The following is a 20,005-nucleotide window of genomic DNA, read 5'->3' as shown; positions in this document are numbered from 1 at the left end:
AAGATTGAAAGAACTGACATAATAACAATACTGAGTCTTCTTATCCGTGTAAATGGAATATCTGTTCATGTATTTAGGTCCACTTTGATTTTTTTAAATCAGATTTTTTTAGTTTTCCTCATGTAGAAAGTAGTTGACATTGGTATATTAACCTTGTATCCTACAACTTTGCTTCAGTAGTTTATTAATTCCAATAGTGTGTGTGTATTCTTTGGGATTTTCTCCATTCATGATCTTACCATCTACAAAGAGATGATTTTATTTCTTCCTCCCTATCTGTATACATTTTATTTCCTTTTCTTGTCTTACTGCATTAGCTAAGTGTTCAAGTATCACTTTGAATACCAGTGGTGATCCTTCTTGATCTGAGTGGGAAATCATGTAATTTCTCACTATTAAAAATGGTGTTAGCTGTAGATATATTTTTTTGGATGTTTTTAGCATTAAAGAAATTCCCTTCTAGTCCTGATGTATTTTTGAATTGGTATTGGATTTTCTGAAATGCTTTTTCTGTATCTCTTGATAAAATCATATTTTTCTTCTTTTATTCTATTGTTGTTATGGATTAATCATTTGTTTTAGGAATGGTGAATGAGTCTGACATAGTTAGAATGAATCCCACTTATTTTTATGTATTGTGTGATTTAGTTCACTACTACTTTGTTGAGAATTTTTGCATCTGTATTCATGAGAGATATTGGTATGTAGTTTTCCTTTCTTGTAATGTCATTGTCTGGTTTTCCTATTAAGGTAATGCTTACCTCATACAATTAGTTAGAATGTATTCATTCACCTTTATATCCTGGAAGAGACTTATCATTAGTAGGGAATTACTATCATTTGTTCCTTAAATGTTTGGTGGAGTTTACCAGTGAACCTATCTGGGCCTGATGGTTTCTGTTTTGGAAGGTTATTTATTGAGTCGATTTCTTTAATACATATAAACATATTCAGATTATTTTTCTTGCATACATTTTGTTAGATTGTGCCTTTCAAAGAAATGGTCCATTTCATCTAGGGATCAAATTTGTGGGCAGAGATGTTGTTCATAATTTTGCCTTATTACCATTTTAATGTTTAAAGGATCAGTGCTGATGGCTGACTTTTGCTGTTTCCTCTTGATTCATTCTTAGAAATTCCATCTCTGCTTACAATGCTTGTTTGTAATTGCATGATACCTGCTTTTTCCATTAGAGCCCTTAACATGTTAGTTGTAGTTGTTTTATACTGCCAGTCTGCTAATTCCAAAATCTTAGTCACATCTGAGCCTCATTTTGTCTTTTCAGGCTATGTCTTTTTTCCTTTTAGTGTGCCTTGTAACATTTTGTTGAAAGCCAGAAATGATGTACTGTCTATAAAGAACTGAGGTAAGTAAGTCTTTAGTGTGAGATTTTTATGTTTATTCAGCTTAAAATTAGTTGTGTTTATTGTTTGCTGCACCCTTAGGTGTCAGAAACTAAAATTGCTTCTTGTGTTCTTGCTTTTGTCTCCAACTGTTTTCTTTGGAATTCCCTAGAGATTTCGTAAACAAGGTCTGAGAGTTCTTTCACTTGTAAACCCCTACTTTAATACAGGAGCCCTGTTAATGTGGTGGGAAGATGTTGAGGGAGGAGAAGCATCATATATTCCTGTAATTAGGTCTCAGTTTTGTGTGTAAGAGAGCCTATGCCCCTGAACATAGTACCTATACAGGTACTTCTCAGATTCCCCCACCCTCAACAAGTAACACACACATTACCCCTTTAGGGGAGTCATGAAGGGAAGAAGGGGCTAGAGTTGGGTATTTCCCTTCCCTAAGAGAGCTGGACTCTGGTAAAATAATTTGCTTTGCAGGCAAGCCTTGTTAAAGAGGACAGAATGCTCTAGATATATTTCAGTGTGTCTACTTTTCCCGTATCCCTGTTGCAACAGGAGGAAATTTTTTCTGATCCTTGTTAGAAGATCAGAAGTGTCTAGAGAACCTGGAAGGGTACTTCGAGGTAAAACTCAGAATAAGTGTGGTGTCTTCCCTAAGACTGGCCCTCCTGGAGTTTTTAACTCTTAAGCTTTTTAACATTGAACCTCTAGCAAATTGTCAGTCACATTCTAATTTCGTATACTTTGGAACTGCCTCCAGTGCAGTCTCTGTACCTGGGCTTCTGCTCCAGTAAGCTATGATTCTCTATATCTGCCTGTGTCTAATATTGGAAGACACAGTGCCCTCTGACCTCATTCTTACAGATCTAAGAAGAGTTGTTGTTTTTCAGTTTGTTCAAGTTTTTTCTAGCTATGAAGAGAAGAGTGTCAACCTCCAAGCTCTTTACATGCTGGATAGAACCTTGATCCTTTTTGAATAAAAATTTCTGGTTTTGTTTGTTTTTACTTTAAAATCAAATTAGTGAAGACTGTAGTTGAAGTTTTTCATTGTGTGTGTATAGTGATGTAGTTAATTAACTTCCTACCACTAGCTATTTAATTTTTCCTTTTTATAATCAGAATTATATTAAACATCCTTATAGCTAGGTATCTGTATATATCTGTAATTATTTTTTTTGAGTAAATTCCTGCAAGTGGAATTGCAGGATCAAAGTCTGTATTAAATTGAGCCTTCTAGTAAAGATGTGTTTGTACCATTATTTTGTGTTGCTTCAATTAACCACAGCCTTCCCAATACCTTAACTCAAACATTTTACTTTGTGTTCCAAAATAGTACCTCACTTAATCTTTTTAAATTTAGTTTTAATGGGAAAGAACTATATTTTAAAGATGAAATTCACTTTGTTCTCTTCCTCAATTTTTTTATTCAAATGTAATTAACATAGAGTTATTAGTTTCAAGTGTGTACTATGATTCAGCAGTTCTGTACCTTTCTCAGTGCCCATCAAGATAAGTGCAGTCTTAATCTCTGTTAAGACTATTTGAGCCATCCTCCAACCCACCTACCCTCTGGCAACCACCAGTTTGTTCTCTGTACTTAAGAGTTTGATTTTTTGACTTTTTTTTCCTTGTTTCTAAATTCCACATATGCACGAAGTTTTATGATATTTGTCTTTCTCTGATTGACTTATTTCACTTAGCATTATACCTTCTGGGTTCATCCATATTGTTGCAAATAGCAAGTTCTCACTTTTTCTTTATGGCTGAGTGATGTCCCTTTATATGTGTGTGTTTATGTGTATTTCAATATGTATGTACATAACAATTTCTTTATGCATTCATGTATGGATGGACACTTGGATTGCTTCCATATCTTGGCTATTATAAATAATACTGCAGCAAGCATAGGGATTCATATATCTTTTTTAATTAGTGTTTTCGTAGTCTTTTGGTCATTACCTATTAGTACAATTACTGGATCCTTGGTAATTGTATTTTTCATTCTTGAGGAACCTCCACACTGTTTACACAGTGGCTGCACAAGTTTGCATTCATGCCAGTAGTGTACGAGGTTCTTTTTTCTCCACCTCTTCACCAATACTTATTGTTTCTTGTGTTTTTGATTTTAGCCATTCTGACAGGTATAAAGTGATATCTCATTGTGGTTTTAATCTGCATTTCCCTGGTGATTGGTGATACTGAGCATCTTTTCATGTGTTTGTTGGTGATTGTGTATGTCTTTGGAAAAATGTCTGTTCTAGTCCTCTGCCTACTTTTTGTTTGGATTATGTTCTTTTGGTTTGAGTTGTGTCATTTCTTTATATATTTTGGAAATTAATCGTTTATCAGATATATGTCCTTTGCAAATATCTTCTCCCATTCAGTAGATTGTCTTTTAGTTGTGTTGATGGTTTTCTTTGCTATGCAAAAGCTTTTTGTTTTGGTGTAGTCCTGCTACTTTAATGTTGCTTTTGTTTCCCTTACCAGAGGAGACATACCTAGAAAAATGTTTCTATGGCCAACATCAAAGAAATTACTGCCTATGTTTCCATCTAGGAATTTTATTATTTCATATCTCCCATTTAGATCTTTAATCCATTTTTAGTTTATTTTTTGAATATGGTGCAAGAAAGTGGTCTGATTTCATTCTTTTGCATGTAGCTGTCCAGTTTTCTGAGCACAATTTGTTGAGGAGATTGTCTTTTCCCCATTGTATAGTCCTGCCGACTTTGTCATAGAGTAATTCACTATAAAAGCATGGGTTTATTTCTAAACTTTGTTTTGTTCTGTTGATCTATTTATACTTGTGCCAGTATCATACCATTTTGATTATTACAGCTTTGTAGTATACATTGAAATCTGGGGTTATTGTATGTCCAGCTTTGTTCTTTCTCAAGATTGATTTGACTATTCAGAGTTATTTTGTGATTCCATACAAATTTTAGTATTATTTGTCCTAGTTCTGTGAGCAATCCTGTTGATGTTTTGATAGGAATTTGTATTCAATCTATAGAATTCTTTAGGTAGTATGTACACTTTAACAGTATTAATTCTTTCAGGCCATTAACATATATTTTCAATTTCTTTAGTCAGTGTTTTATGGTTTTCAGAGTACAGGTCTTTCACTTTCTTATGTTTATTCCCAGGTAATTTATTCATCCTGGTATAATTGTAAACAGGATTGTTTTCATAATTTCTCTTTTTGCTATTTCATTATTAGTGTATAGAAATGCAACAGATTTTTGTATGTTAGTTTTGTATTCTGTGACTTTCCTAAATCCATTTATCTTTTTTTTTTTTTTTTTTTCATTTATCAGTTCTAATGGTTTGGTGGAGTCTTAGGGTTTTCTATATTAATACCATGCTATCTGCAAATAAGTGAAAGTTTTACTTCTTCCTTAACAATTTGGATTCCTTTTATTTGTTTTCCTTGTCTGATTACTGTGGCTAGGACTTCCAGTACTATGTTGAATAAAAGTGTTGACAGTAGACATCCTTGTCTTATTTCTGACCTTAGAGAAAGGGCTCTCAGTCTTTCCCCCACAGAATATGTGAGGTGTGGGTTTTTCATATATGACCTTTATTATGTTGAGATGGGTTTCATCTAAACCAACTTTGTTGAGAGTTTTTATCATGAATGGATGTGTTATTTTGTCAAGTGTTTTTTCTGCATTTCCTGAGATTATCCTATGGTTCATATCTTTCTCTTGTTAATGTGATGTATTATGTTGATTGATTTGATTGTAAATACTGAACCACCCTTGCATCCCTGAAATAAATCCCACCTGGTAATGGTGAATGACTTTTTAATGTGTTGTTGGATTTGGAGTGCTGTTATTTTGTTGATATTTTTTTTGTAACTGTATTCATCAGAGATATTGGCCTGTAGTTTTATTTATTTGTTTGTTTTCTTACTCTTGCTTGATTTCTCTAGAATTAAGTATTAGTGGTAATAGTGGATATATTCATGATTTTATTTGTAATACCGTTTACAGTGGGTTTTGATACCTATCGTATTATAATTGAAGAACCAGATTTTTCCAAGTCCAACATGGGGCTTGAACTCACAACTCTGAGATCAAGACTGAGCTGAGATCAAAAGTCAGAGGCTTAACTGACTGAGCCACCCTGGCGCCCCAATCTTTTACTTTCTAAAAGATACCTTTTTTTATTTATTGGACTACTGGCTAATAAAGATTTGATCCAGAATCTTTTATTCTGTTTATGAATTCTGTGTGAGCCTCATCTACAATGATATTTTTTGCCTTTTGCCAAGTTTTATTAACAAAGCTTATATCAGGTGCATAGAATAAAGTACGAAGGCCTATATCTTTTTTTTTCTAGATTTTGGAATTGTTTAAATCCCTATAAACTTCTTTTTTGAATATTGGTTAAAAATTAAATTTCAAGGGTTGCCTGGGTGGCGCAGGCAGTTAAGCATCCGACTCTTGATCTTGGCCCAGGTCATGATGATTTCATGGATCATGAGTTCGAGCCCACATTAGGCTCTTCACTTCTGGTGCACAGCCCGCTGGGGATTCTCCTTCTCTCTGCCCTGCCCTTCTCTCTGCCCCACCCCGCTTGTGTGCATTCTAGCGCGCGCTCTCTCCCTCCCTCTCAAAATAAACATAAAAAGAAATTTAAATTTTAGAATTCCTTGGTGCTATAGCTATTTTTGTGCGAAGTTTTGAGCACCCTTCCCATTTCTTTTGTGATCACTGATTTTTTCATGTTTTCTGCCTTTACTTTTCTTACTATTTGTTTTGTTAATAATTATTTTGTCATTTTTCTGCCTTTATTTTACATTATGCACTTTTTCACTTAAACTTTTTTAGTTTTTTAAGTTAAATGTTACACATTTCACATTTAGTTTCTTTAATAATAAGTTTGCAAGCTTGTTTAATGCCAAGTAGTTCTGCACCCAGTTCCAACAAAAGTATTGGAGGGAGTGTTCCCCACACCACCAAGCAATTCTCAGACCCTAGCTGGGTGGCCTCCAATTCATCTCAATTCTGACATTGTTTACTTAGAGATCATATCTGATTCCACAGTTTAAGAGCTCAGTCCTATAAAACTACTCCCCCGCCCCCCACTTCATATGCCAGTCACAGGTTGAAGTTGTCACCTGTTCTGACTAACCTGCTGTAGATCAGAGGTTCCAATGTTCCCCTGCTATTGAGTGGCTCACAGAATGCAGAAAGACATTTTATTTATTAGGTTAGCAGTTTATTATAAAAGGACATAACTCAGGAGCAGCCAGGTGGATGAGATGCATAGGGCAAGGAATGTGGGAAGGGGTGTAGACTTTAATGTACTCTCTGAGCATGCCACTCTCCCTAAATCTCTCCTGTGTTCACCAACCCAGAAATTCATTGAACTTCATACTTTTGGGATTTTTTTTTACTTTTGGGAAGCTTCATCACACAGGCATGATCACACAGGCATGATCTATCATCATCTCCATTTTCAGTTCTCCCTTCTCAAGAGAATAGGGGTGGGGCTGAAAATTCCAAGCTTCGAATCATGGCTTCCTCTTTCTAGTGACCGGGACCTATCCACAATTCCACTAAAAGCTGCCTCATTAGAACAAAAGAGACTCCTGTCAATCAAGAAATTACAAGGGTTTCAGGAGCCCTGTGTAGGAACCAGGGTCAAAGATAAAATATTAGAACCAAAAAAATGCTCCCAGTGCTCTTAACACTGAGGAAATTACAAGGGTTTCAGGAGTATGTGCAGGAACCAGGGCCTGAGATCAATATATTTTTATTATCTCAAAAATACCAAAAGTTTTTCTCTGGATTTTGTGGGGTTTTTTGTTTTTCTTTATGGTAGGGGAAATTTACACTATTTATGACCAATTCTCTATTAATAATTGGATTATCACTATTAGTGTTTTTTATAAATTCTTAAGTAGGAAATATTGGTTATCAGTTGCTATGTAGCACACTGTTTCACAACAGTTGCAACCAGTAGTGTTTTAAAACAACAAGCATTTTTTTCACATGGTTTCTGTCAGTCATGAATTCAGGAGCAACTTAGTTGGATAGTTGTGGTTCTTCAACTCTCATGAAGTTACAATCAAGATGTTAGTTGGGGTTGCAGTCATCTGAAAGCTTTACAGGAGCTGGAGAATAGTTCACTCACATGGTTGGCAAGTTTCTACTGACTCTTGATAAGAGGCTTGGTTACTTACCATATGGACCTGTTCATAGAGTTGCAGGACTTCATTGCATGACAGGTAGCTTCCCTCAGAGTAGGTGGTTTGAATGAAATCAAGACCTATCCTCGGAAGTCACACTCCATTATTTTCACAATATCCTCTTGGTTACACTGGCCAGCTCTATAATGTGGTAGTGGATTGGTTACAGATATGCATACTAGAAGTTAAGAACCACCGAGGGCCATTTTGGAAGCTAGTTAAAATAAAGTGGAATTACTAAATTTTCTTTTAGGTTGTAAGAAAAACCTTGCATTTTGAGTATGAGACCTTCTCTTATGCATGCCTGTCTTCTGAAAAAGCTCTCACTTTATGTAGATAATTATAGTTTTGTGCATTTGAGTTGGATAAATGGAACTGCTGAGTTCAAAATTAGAGATTGGTAGAAAAAAAGGGTGGGGGAGGGGGACACCTGGGTGGCTCAGTTGGTTGACCATCCAACTCTTGATTTGGGCTCAGGTCATGATCCCAGGACCATGGGATTGTGCCCCACATCAGGTTCTGTGCTGAGCATGGAGCCTGCTTGGGATACTCTCTCCCTCTCTCCCCCTCCCTCTCCCTCCTCTTCCTCATCTCCCCCACTTTTACTTCGATGCTGTGTCTCAAAAAAAAATTAAAGATTGGTAAACTCCTTTACCATTCATTTTCCTCATCTCTTTTATGGTTTTTGGCCTCTTCCTTTAGATCTTGTAGTTATTCTAGGGTCCTAAGAGAACTTAGGTTTTATGGAAGTCTTTTACAAATACTGGGTTATAATATCCTCTGTTTAGTCAGTGTGCTTTATGTCTTAACAGAAGTTTTTCAGCATTCTGGTCGTGTCATCTTTTTAGCTTACCTGATGGTATAGATTTGTTCTTTTTATTGTAAACAGGAGCCTAATGGTTTGTCTCACAATTATGCAGTGTAGTCTGGCTCCAAAGGGAGAAAAGACTCCTCTTTGCTTTCGTGTGTATTTACTTCAAAAAGACCATTTTTTATTAGCAAGCATATTGCACCACAGATCTAGTGTTGGGAATTCTGTGTTTGCTTACCTGATGCCTTTTCAAGGAAATAATGTGGGTTTCATGAGCTACCTTTATCTTATTTAAGAATTAGGAAATTCATTGGTCAAATGTATTTGAACTTTTTCAGCTAGAAGAGTGAGTGCTCCCTGTAGCCAGTTAACCAGACCAGTGCTTTTGTTTATTGTTGGGAGTTTTGTTTCGATGAGAGTGGTTTTTATTTTTGTTTTCCTTATGTCACTGATTAAAGAATAGCATTTTTTTTTTTCCGAATAGAGAATGGTGTTTACATAAGAAGAGGTGTATAAAAAATGACACAAATATAGGAAACAGTATATTTGAACCTGTCTGTCCACAGTTGATCATCAGTTAGTCCTCTCATTGACAGCCCTTTAACCTTGGGTGGGTGGGGATGGGTTGCAGAAAAGGATAGACATGTTATTGCACCTGAGTTCTTAACCTGAATATGCCTGCAACTGGGTCTCTGAGTAAATTTGTGTCTCATTTTTTTCTTATGTAAAAATGAGGGAGTTATGTTTGATGATCTTGCTAAAAATAAGTATCACTTTTATGAAGACATTTTGGGTATTTTATTGCCTTAAAATCATCATGATGAACAGCTATTTTCCAGTACAAGGAAAAATGTAAGTTCCTGAGAATTCTGGTTTGGAGTGTCAAAAAGATAAAGTTTTCCTCTGAATTTGTACCATGTTATATAAGAAAAAATTCTAAGCTGTCCTTTTAAAGCAAAAAAAAAAAAAAAAAAAAAAAAAGCCTTTTTGGGGACTCTCTCCCTTTAAAAAAATCCAACTATTTGGAAACCTAATTACAGTATAAATGTTTAAACTTAAATTTTTGTCTGTCATGGCAGAGTTATCTAAGCATGCTGATGGGTGTAGGGAATGTATATGCATTAATATTCATTAGCAAACACCATGGGAGAATATAATTTTGGGCCATAGTACTCAAATTATAGGAATTTGATCTCCCTGTGTTTCCTGCACACGTTGAAGATTCTCATTAGAAACAACAAACTGTTCTTAAAGTTTTTAGGATAAATTGTAAGATTTTGGGTTTACATGGGGTTATTTCTAGAAATTCTCAAAATTTTTTTCCAAAGGCAGTGTTTTCAGTCTTTTTTTCTTCTAAAAGTAGTTTAACATTTGTTAATTGATTCACTGAGGTTGTAGCATATCGTATTTACATTTACATAAATTTACCTGTGAACATGTCAAAGGAAAAAAACTAAATAGTGGGGAGGATCCTATTCATTATTCTTCTTAAATGAACATATGCCCTGGAGTAATTGCACTTGCAAGCAAATACAATACTGTACAATATTACACTTTATGTCTATAAAGTATACCATATACTTTTCAAAAAAAAAAATCTATATACACGTGTTCTCTCCTTACTCACTGATTTTAGAAGCCAGGTCTTAAATCGACTTCTATTTTTGGTACCTTCCTCCATTCAAAACAAAATGATGTTTTTGTTGATTCAAGCCTTTGTTGTCTTTATGCTGTTTATCCACCTAAGTAAGCATATTAGCTTTGATTCACAGACTTCATTCCTCTTTCTATTCAGCATATTTCTAGTCACATTCCATGTGCTCAGAGAAAATAGAGTATAATTGACCAGTATAACATTTAGGATAAACTTACAAGCTAAATCAATGCCGGTAAAATGATACAATGCATTTCAAAAGCTGAAAGGATTTCTAGATTATTTGCCAATGTGTGTTGCGTCTTTCATTAGCCTATATAATTCAAAAGTGAATATATTTTAAATGTGTGCTTTAAAGAAGTTCTCTCAATATTTTCTTTTACACTAATACAAAATTGATATTTATATGGGATGTTTCATCGTTAATAATCATAAAATGTTGCAGTAACTTATAAATGCCTTTTTTACCTGAAGATTTTGTGTTATTAAACCTATGATTTTCCCAATGAGAGTATTTACTTATTTTGTTGACTGCTCATCCACCAATGTTCTTAGAAACAACTCCGTGGGCATATTCATTAATATGACGATTCTAATAGTACTTTACAAAGTACTGTATGTATCTATGCACATAAATGTACATAGATACATATGTACATGATATGTCTCCATGTGTATATGTGGTTCCAGGCACATTGCTATGCAGTACTGAAAACTAAAAGGTAAGAGAGAGCATGGCTTTTCTGGAGAATTGTAAACCTTTCAGTCTGAATTATTTGGTCAGTTTTGAGTATTAGACATTATAGATATTAAAATATATCAATGAAGAGAATAGCATGTCATTATGTAATTATACTAAAGATGATTAAACTTTGAATTCATTTGAGCCTGAGTGAGTTTCTGAGTAAATTGTGTCCCCTCTATTCCCTGAGAACAAATGAAGAAGAAAAAAATTTAAGAAGTTGTCAGGAGTTACTAGTTACTTTACTGTGGATGACTTATATCTAGAAACAACAAAAAAACAATTATTTGGGATTATTTGGGATTACTCTTCATCTCTGGGGAACTCAAGGAAACATCTCACCAGAGGCTCTGCCTAACTTGACTTACTAAATTCACATGATATCATAGATAGCATTTCAACTTGATCCTTTTAGGAAGTACTAACAATATGTTTGCTAGTCTGTAAACTTGGAATTTATACCTATTTTGTCCCTTATTTCTCCTACCTTCAACCCTTCTTTAATTCTATTTTAATCTTTTCCTTGCTGCAAACACTCCAACTGGCAAGAGGTAAGTGTGGAAACTAATTCTAGCTGGCTGAAAAACATATATTCTAACCTCAGTTTCATCTTAAAGAATAATGACAAAATGTGGAAACCGCCCACAGATTTCTCCTAAAATATTTCTTGTTTTACAATATTTGACTATTTATCCAATCAAGGACATTTTTCTAACTGAAGAGAGGCAGAGTTCTAATGTTTTGTGCATTCTTACTGTTCTTTGAAAAATGTCAGCCATACTGAGTTAGACACTAAGCAGTAGTAGAATTTGTATTTTTACTTTTACCTAAATTAAAGATTGATACTGGTATTATTTTCAATTTTTTTTCTTCATCGGAGTTTTTTTTTTTTTTTTTAAACCAGGAGTTCTCGTCACAAATACTCCTCTCTGCTGGAACTTCGGAGTTTTGTTTAAAAAAAAAAAAGTCTTGTAAAAATAATGATTGTATGTTTTTCATTTTCAGTCCCATCCACCAATTTTACATAGATTTTGTAGGAGTTCTGTTAGTAAATTTCATCTTTACTCATATAAATTGGGTGTTTTTCCAAGCTGATTGTAAAGGTGTTTTTATATTTTTAACAAATTGATATAAATAAAGCTCATTCTGCTCTTTATAGGTATATGTGTTAGAAAGTCTTCTTCCTAAGTGTCAATTGTATATTTATAAAGATTTTTATAGATAATATACATCATTTTCAGACACAAAATCAGAGATGAAAACATTTTTAAAATGCTTTCTCCATAGCACAAATTTCTTTCAAAAATCTTTCTTTCCTACCTTTATTTTTAAAGTTCTACTTATTTTTGGTTTTTCTCTTTCCTTGTCCTTGTCCTTGTCCTTGACCTGTCCTTCCCCCCGCCCCCACCATAGTACTTGAATTAGTTCATCTTCCTTTAAAACGTCATAACAATACCTTTAAGTTCATTATCCATCCAACTGGACTCACATACTTAACTCATATAGTAAAAAGCTGAATGTGAATAAACATGGTGCAATTTGTAACCCCTATCTTTTACTTACTTCCCATTCTTTCTTAGGGCTCCTAGATTGCTGTTGTGACATGACATGACATGACTAACTAACACAGATCAAGTGGAGGTATTAATGTCAATTTATATATTAAATATTATCTAAGCTTAATTTAATTCTCATGTTTTAGATAAATATTTTAAATAGAACCCTTTAAATAAATACTTGTTTTACCTGAGAGAGGGTTTTTTTTGCACCAACTAGTTTGGAGCCTATTCATCTGCAGGGTAGGAAAGACTCTTTGTTGTGTCTTTGACCTACTTGGACAATTTTAAAACTAAGTAAATGGGACATATTCTCACCTGTTTTCTCTTGTAAATGGTTTCTTTGGTATACAGTGTTACAGTTCCTGCTCACATTACTAGTGTAGGCTCCATTAAAATTTTTTTCTCCTTGTAACTTTACTGACTCTATTCCCTTGAAAAAGAAGTGTTTGCTACCCCCCCTGTTTTTTTTTGTATGACCTGATATTTTCTATTTAAAAAGTGAGCATTTGAATCTAATAATTTACAATTCTAGAAATCAGAAGATATCCCTATTCTGCAAAGTTTGCTGGGGTTTTTTGTCTTTGTCTATTATTTTACTTTTTTAATTGTTGTAGTGTGTCTCTGTGCCAAAAATCAGCTTGAGGTATGAAATTACGATCACCTTTCCCTGGGTATGTATCATGACTTTCTAATTCCCCTCATTTGTACAGTTTCTTTTTAATGTCCTAGTCTGTAATCTCTGGCTTCCGAAAAGAGGAAGAAAAAACTAAAGGGACGGAAAGTGGGCACTAGCCTTTTTATTCCCATGGAAGTTATACCTGCAGGAGAAAGAGGGACTTCCAACAATAAGGGGAAATGGAATAATAATGGCAACCTGTCTCTTTCTATTTCTGAGGTGAAAAGCCACCATCAACACAAATCCCTGACATTTGGGCAACAGGATCCCTTTGTAACCAGTCTGTCACCATAAGCTATGTGCAAGATGCTCAAGGAACAGGTTCATAGTTGCCTACCATTGGGCTCAGTAGTGGGGGATAGATAGCTGCTACTGAGCAAAGAGCTGAAATTAACCAAAATTATTGGCAATTTGCTTTGCAAGTCTTCCTCTGAATATTAAAAACCGTAAATAGACTCTAGAGTTCCAAAATACTTATATTGGATTCTTCCCTGTACAGTTGCTTTCTAGGTGTGGAGAAGGATTCCTGGTGCTTCCTAGGTTCCATAATCCATTTTCCCATCATCCCCCAGGACATTTCTTCGTTATTAGATATTGCAAGGACAACTATTCTCTGATTTCATTTTGCTCAATGATCCTTATCCACATGGCTCTTTATTGGCTTTCCAAAGTTTATGTGATAAATAAGTATTACTTTCTAATGTTAAGTTTTTTTATCTTAAAAATACAGATATTTATTAAAAACCTAAGTTGTAGGGGCACCTGAGTGGCTCAATCTGTTAAGCATTGACTTCGGCTCAGGTCATGATCTCATGGTTTGTGGGTTCGAGCCCCACATCAGGCTCTGTGCTGACAACTCAGAGCCTGGAGCCTGCTTCAGCTTCTGTGTCTCCCTCTTTCTCTGCCCCTCCCCCACTCATGTGTGTTTACGCACCAGTGCTCACTCCCTCTCGCTCGCTCTCTCTCAAATAAATAAACTTTAAAAAAAAATCTCTCTGCCCAATTTCTACTCTTAATAAAAAGTGGACTGTATGTTCTTTAAGACCCGTTTCATTACTAAATCCATGAGTTTATTCCTTGTTTTGTACTTTCACTGCTTTTTTTCTACTTTTATATTCATATATCTTATTCCAGTCAGACTTTAAGCTTTTTGAGGATAGAGACCAACTTTAATATTTTATCTTTCCCATACTGCTTCTCATAGGGCCTTGTAATAAGTACCCATTCACTAAATATTTGTTAAATTGAATTCATTGAGAATCTTTGTTATTAGCTTGGTGCTACTTGGTTTTCTCATTATAATACAGGGAGGCAGTTATACATTTATTTATTTAAATAAATATTTAATCATTTTTTTTAGATTGCATTTATCTTCTATTTTGTTTGTAATGTCATTCCAGGTAACAATTTCTATTTAATGGGGTGAAAATATTCCTTTAAGCAGTGTCTGAAACTGAAACCATAATCATTTATACATATATATATATATATATATATAGACACACAAATATGTTGTATAGCCATCTTATTTATGTCTTGAGTCAAATTAGTCGAGAAATGTTAATCACCATGTAATAATACCACCAAAAAATTTATATCTAATTTACACAGCTGACAAGTTGAGTACCTAAAATCTATGGCATAAAAGGACTTAGTGACTTAAAGCAACAGTATTATTTTGGTGAAACAATGTTTTTTACTTTGAAATATTTGTTAAATCAATTCAGTAATTTATTGAGCAGCTTATTCTCAGCTATAGCTGGTGGTTATCAAAGCAAGTGTCATAATCTGTGCCTTTGTAAGATTTGATAACTTGAAGTTGTTTTAGATATTACCAGTTACAATTTGGTTTTATCTTATAATACAGATATTATATCCTGTTATTAATCAGCAAGCTGGGAGATATTTGGTCAATTTACTAAACTTAAAAAAATCTGATTTTTTTGTTTGAATTGGTGAAATATTACTCAGGCATAAAAAAGAATGGGATCTTGTTATTTGCAACAACATAGATGGACCTAGAGGGTATTATGCTAAGTGAAATTATGCTAAGAGAAAGACATCCCTTATGATTTCACTTATATGTAGAATATAAAAACCAAAACAAGTGAATAAACAACAAGATAGAAACAGACCCAGAAATACAGAAAATAAAGTGATGGTTGTCAGAGGGGAAGGGAGTGGGGGGGGGATGTGCAAAATGGGTGAAGGGGAGTAGGAGGTATAGGCTTCCAATTATGGAATGTATAGGAAAGGTACAGCATTTCCTCATGGAGGTGAAAGGTACAGCATTTAGAATATAGTCAATGGTATTGCAATATTGTTGTATGGTGACAGATGGTAGCTACACTTGCAGTGAGCAAAGCATAATGTAAAGACTTCTTGAATCACTATGTTCTCTACTTGGAGCTAATGTAACATTATGTGCCATCTGTAGTTCAATTAAAAAAACAAAAATCTGACTTAAAAGGACTTCCCCAGGAGTTTATCCAAGTTGGTTTTCCCTGAATCATTTCTTATTCTGTTAGTCCCAAAGACAATGATTAGAACCAAACTAAGGTGAAGACATTAAGTTGGCTGTGCCTACCTGGTAGATTTATGTTTACCATCTCTAGGCTGGGAAAACAACCTGACATCTTGCTGAATATTGAGCTCTATTTGGGAATACGTTATTACTGTCATTTATTTCTTTTCTTGTTATGTTTTTACAAGTTAAGAGATTTTCACAATAATCGCTTTTATGTTTTATTGTTGGCCAGAGTTAATTTAAAATATATGATGTAGAGACAATGATGTATAGAGGCTCTGAGTGAAGGTTGGAGCTGAGGAAGGCATTATGATAAAGAAGAGCTATAAGTGCCCATTGAAATCTCAGGAGCAGTAAAGGACATGTTTCATAATTTTTAGGAATTAGTCAACATGTAGTTTTTGGAAAGAATAGAAATGGGTAATTACTGTGATAAATAAGCCACCTCAGTTGGTAAGTGGAAGCTGAATATACACATGATTGTATCTTAAATTAATGTAGTCATCCTGCTTTGTTTAACATCTCTTTAAAAGTCTAAAATTCCACATACAGGTTTGCTAAGTATCCATCAAGGAATATATTTTAGTGTTTCACCTTTTAACATTTCTTCTTCAATTAGTGTGAGTTGTAGGGACCATGGAAAATGTAGATAGGCTACTCTGAGCAGGCAGCTTCATGTGACATAATTTTATAATTCCTGTCGTTTTGGTCATTTGTCAACATAGGAACAAATTTCAGTGGTCAGTACTTTTCTGATTTACAATTTAGAAGTGCTCTGGAATTGGTGTGGTGAGAAGCTTTCCACCCTCTATATGTATCCACCTTTATGTGTATGTCAGAACTGAGTAGAATGACCTAAGAGAGAAGTCAGAGCTACATTGCAATTCACTTATTTGAGCCAATAGTGTAGAGCAGTGAGTCCTAGACCTGGAAGTAGAGCAAAGTTCATCAGAGAACATTCTGTAGACCCAGATTTATGACCAAGACATGCAAATCATGTTTTAGAAGAATTTTCCCAGGCAATTAATGATATTTGGGAAACTTACATAGAGTAAAGCAAATGATTGATTCTTTGTGTATATTTCTAATTATAGTTTAAGGTTACCCTTGGGTCCAAAACTTCATTAATGCCAGCTGATTTTCCTTTGCCTTTTTAAAATAAAAAAGTAATAATTTGTGAGCTTGTACTCTTGTTTTGTGAGAAGAATGCTTTCACTGGACCTACTGCATTTCATTGTACATACCACATTGAAGGTACCTCGCTGGGTGCACAGGGATATAAGAAATAATAAAGAGCAGAATCCCATCATAGATGAATTGGCTATGATCTAACTACCCTTTAGTTTGATTCCACTATACTACATGATCCTGAGGAATGTTAACAGTATAATTAGATGAGAAGAATGATTAACATTCAGACATTTTATTTTTTTATTACTTATTTATTTTTTTAATGTTTATTTTTGAGAGAGCGAGCGTGAGCAGGGGAGGTGCAGAGAGAGATGGAGACATATCTGAAGCAGGCTCCAGACTCTCAGCTTTCAGCACAGAGCCCGACATGGGGCTTGAACTCACAAATTGAGAGATAATGATCTGAGCTGAAGCTGGATGCTTAACGGACTGAGCCACCCAGGCACCCCGACATTCAGATACTTTAAAGATGCCTGTTCTGTGTAGCTTTAACTTTTTCTCTATTGACAGCTAGCTTTTAGTGAAAGTAAAATCTTGGGTAGCATAGCCAGGAAGCCTTTCAAGTTTAGTGCCTTAGCTCTGGACATATAAGAACATCTAGAAGACCATTAATGAAAAACAAATTATATCTGTTTGTGTGTGTGTGTGTGTGTGTGTGAGAATATTCCGTGAATGGTATGCTTTATTTGGCTGTTGCGTGAATGAATATTCTGGCTTGAGTAGCTTCATATGTGCACATTTATGCATGGGTAAAATGACATTGTTTATTTTTAGTTATCTGGTTAAGAGTTTTTAGTATCTTCAAGTGTGAAGGTTTTTTTTTTTTTAAAAAGTCATTACCTCATTTGTATTCTGAACCCTTTGGTCTGGTGGTAATATATATAGAGAAAAGGTTATATAATTAAGAATCAACTTTAACTCTCGCATAAACGTGTACGATAAATAAGGGCAGGTAATTAATTAAATATCTATTCACCAAGACCAATGCATGGAAACATTAAGTAAATAGGAAGAAAAGGTGTGGTTTTTGTTTAATTTTTTTTTTTTTTCTGCTTTACTGCTCTTCACAGGGTATCTGGTAGCTTCTCTGCATTTTTTAGGCTATGAGGTCATCACATCCTCAACAGTGTTTGAAGCAGGTGGCCTTGGGCAAAAAAGTACCTTCCTTCTGTGGATATTGGCAATAAATTCCTCTGATAACAATCTCATATGGTACACTTAACTGCTCAAGAGATCAGTGTCTAGGGAAGTGGACAAATTAACACAGACCTAAGTTGCTCAGGTTTTATAAAAACAACCCCTTTGTCATTTACCAGCAATTCTACAGGCATGTTCTGTGACACTATTCCAGTTTTTTTCCAACGCTATATATCAGAATAATAATTTATGGCACTAAAAGGGGGGAGGGGCGGATTCTACCCCTAAAGATTCAGATCTATTGCCCTGGGATTTTTTTTTTTTTTTTAAATGACCATTCATCCATTTTGCTCATGTCTACCTGAATACTACTTGTTCTTTGCCATTGACCACCCACTTGGCATCATAGTAACTGACACAGCCTAACAGTGCCACACCATTAGTGCTTTTCTCATCTTGTCATTGGAACTGTGAGACTGTAATCTTCAGTTAGCACCATTATTTAGCTGGCTTCATCAGAGCAAATGTTTGTCCTATCTCCTGAATCAAGCACATCTTATTGTTCTTTTTATATTAAGTGCTTTTCATGTTAATACCAGTCTGAGACTGGTACTAGGTTAATAACTATTTTCCAAAGTATTTTTTAGACACTAATTTTTACTTTTAATTTTTTTTAGCCTAGGGATTTTAATTTTTCCCAACAAATCTTGACGAATCAAAAACTGTTTGTAAAAACATTGTCTTCTATGCTGTTAAAGCATATATATCAAAACAATTTTAAAATTCTTTGCAGGAAAGGTTTTTGAGTTTCTTTTAAATCAGGGGACAACATGTAAATGTAAAACATCCAGGCAACCAAAAGAATCTCTCAAGTAGATCACAGAATGTATACTGTTTTGGAATGTCCTCCAAAGTCTCTCTGAATTATCAGATGATAGGACAAAACCTTTGTTACTTTTCAGTAACTAGAGGAAAGAAAAACTCTTCTCACTTTCTTATTCTACTTGTGGTTTATGTTCAGTGGTCTATTTTTCTATCTAATAGGAAGCTTTCTAGCTTATTTGTTTATTTACCGTGATAAAAGTCCCTTGGCTTCCTGGTGTCTTTCCTATTCCAAATTCTCCTGTTTTGATAACCCTTAGATAACTATTTAAGTGTGATCCTTAGATACTGTTTACCTTTAGGCTTAGCTTGGTTTGAAGAGATGTTTTCTATACCCATGGATTTCTTTACCTTCTGTGGTCTCATCAGTTTTACCAGGTCTGATGTGGAATGCAAAGTAATCAAGTCAATTTTCTCAGTAGTACACAAAATATGGTTTGGGGACTAGCAAGAGGAGCATCATCTGGGAACTTAACAGAAATGCAAATTCTCAACCACTACCCCAGACCTATTAAATCTGAAACTCTGGGGATGCTGCCCAGCAATCATCTCTTCCAGGTGTTGAATAGCTTCTTACAATTAGTGATTTGAGGTCTTTGGGATCCATGTAACTATAGACTGATCTGCCCATAATTTCTTTTTATTATACCAGTATTTAAAACTGTATTATTTTGTATTGAGCAAAACTCAGTGAATGTATACCGTTGAAGTATGCTCTCATAGTTCTGAGGTACCTTAGTTGAAGTTGCACTTGACATTTATTGCATTGTCAAAGAAGTACTGTCACAGAAATTGTTTAGAACAAGATGATGTGCTTCTGCACCCCTCTCATCCTCATTTTGGTTCTTCTCTAATGTAATGTGATAATTTAGAAAGGGTACTGTGTTCACTGTGCATGGGATTTGACAGCATGGCATATCAAGTAAACCATTTAATTTAACCCCCACAATACCCAGTGAGTTAGATAATAGTTTTATCTCAATTTTGCAGAGGAGAAAACTAGGACTTAGGAAAGTTAATTTGCAAAAGTGACACCACAGAACAAGAACCCAAATCTAGGCCCTGCTAGTAACAAAGCTCTTTAAGGACACAATATTGCTACCAATTTCATTTCTCTAGTTCTCCTTTTCCTTGGCTCTTTCTGAATTTGCGTTTATCTTAAATTTGATATAAATTGTCTTTACCATTTACTTCTCCTTATTCACAGTTCTAATTTGAATAATGTTCTTAAATATATGTGTGTGTGTGTGTGTATATATATATTTAGTTTC

The 20,005-nt window shown here is 34.6% G+C and overlaps 1 protein-coding gene across 16 annotated transcripts in view; it reads left to right on the top strand.

Annotated features, from left to right (window-relative positions):
* ORC4 (origin recognition complex subunit 4) overlaps nt 1-20,005 on the top strand; it is a 79,425-nt gene that overhangs the window by 10,904 nt on the left and 48,516 nt on the right. For 4 of the 16 annotated variants that reach the window (XM_053215031.1, XM_015068369.3, XM_027055833.2 and 1 more), the window contains exon 2: nt 1,287-1,367. The exons of 11 other annotated variants lie outside the window; for them this stretch is intronic. The gene's annotated coding sequence lies outside the window, so the exon portion shown is untranslated. Of the gene's footprint in view, nt 1-1,286; nt 1,368-12,342; nt 12,404-20,005 lie in introns of those variants that run through there. One more of the 16 variants, XM_053215025.1, reaches the window with a different exon arrangement.

This window comes from Acinonyx jubatus, chromosome C1 (genome assembly GCF_027475565.1).
Source record: "Acinonyx jubatus isolate Ajub_Pintada_27869175 chromosome C1, VMU_Ajub_asm_v1.0, whole genome shotgun sequence".
Taxonomy (NCBI): Eukaryota; Metazoa; Chordata; class Mammalia; order Carnivora; family Felidae; genus Acinonyx; species Acinonyx jubatus.
Note: the sequence above shows the minus strand (reverse complement) of the source record. Positions and strands in the feature narration are given on the sequence as shown.